Source organism: Macadamia integrifolia, chromosome 6 (assembly GCF_013358625.1).
Source record: "Macadamia integrifolia cultivar HAES 741 chromosome 6, SCU_Mint_v3, whole genome shotgun sequence".
In the NCBI taxonomy this organism is placed as follows: domain Eukaryota; kingdom Viridiplantae; phylum Streptophyta; class Magnoliopsida; order Proteales; family Proteaceae; genus Macadamia; species Macadamia integrifolia.
The window spans coordinates 40,511,422-40,512,781 of NC_056562.1; positions in this window are offsets into that span (position 1 = coordinate 40,511,422).

Sequence of the window (1,360 nt, forward strand, 5' to 3'; positions counted from 1 at the left end):
TTTTTTTTTTTTTGGTCAATTAAATGAAAAGGGATTGACCATAGGTTATCTTTGTTTCCCCTTCTTCAAGTAATCAACTCATAAGGTTCTTGATCAGCATGAAGAACTGTAAGATCAAAGGGAAATGGCAGTTTCTATATGGCTTTGATAGAAGATAGCTTTACTTTTATATCTCTTTCCCTCTTATCTTTATGATTCTTTTCCTTCTATTCGTTCTTTGCAACCATCTGAAGGTAAGAATTGAAAACATGAAATAACAAAAAGGAAGGGGTTTATTGGTCCACGCTCCATTCACTTTTAAGGGCATTTTCGAGAGAGAAAAAAAAAAACAAAAATCAGGAATAGTTACGATGATTTATCAAATAAGGGATAGGTCTTATTCAGTTTACGTGACCTGATACTTCAAACCACAGATTCCCTTGCCTAGTCTGTGAACTAAAAAACTCTCCTACAAAACGTAAGAAGAAAAGCATTCTCTCAAGGGATGCAAGGGGTGGACATTAAAAACACTTGCCTAACCAAACTTATGTTATAAACTAATAACCTAAACAACCTTTTGTTGCCAAAAGTTGAGTGGGAAAAGGGCATGCATTAGAGAATTTATTAATTTTCACTATACCAAGAGAAAGACCAACTTTTTCTTTCTTTAACATGGAAGAGAAGGCAGAGGTTGGGCACGCGACTAGCGGCTCAATCAATAAAGGGGTTGGGGGAGAAAGAATAATACACATTAGGCACCCCAACAACGTGCCTAACCTTTTCCTTTGAAGAAATATTTCTCCTATAACCATGCCAAGGAGGTATTCCTTCACCTGTGGGTTGGCATTAATGATAATGGGATGGATGTTATAACAAGGAGAGGGGTATTTCAAACCTTCAAGTAGTGGGGAAAGTAATAAAGGCATAGTTTATAAGTAAATTCCTTCTCCCTTTGAGAAGGAAAACTTTCATTATATAAGAATGTCAACAGGGATAGAGAGATACCCCTACGCATATATGCATCGAGAAATGAGTACTTCTTCATTCCATTAAATAAATAAAAATAAAATTAAAAATCAATTAAGATTCAAGAAAACAACACAGACTAAACATAGGATCAACTTTTTCTCAATTCCCACGGTTAAGGAGGAATTATTTTACCAATGGTAATCATTGCACTTGATAGAAGTTAGGGAACACAATAACAGGCATGTCGGACCTCCAACATATAGAGAGGAGTATCGATGACCTTAGATTCGCAAGTGAATCTTTCATTGTGGGTGAAGAAAACTTTCCTCATAAAAATAGTGTGGAATACACAGTGTCAAGTTACCTAAGGTTCTATTTATCTCAGTCATAAATTATTTTATGTTTTTTTTTT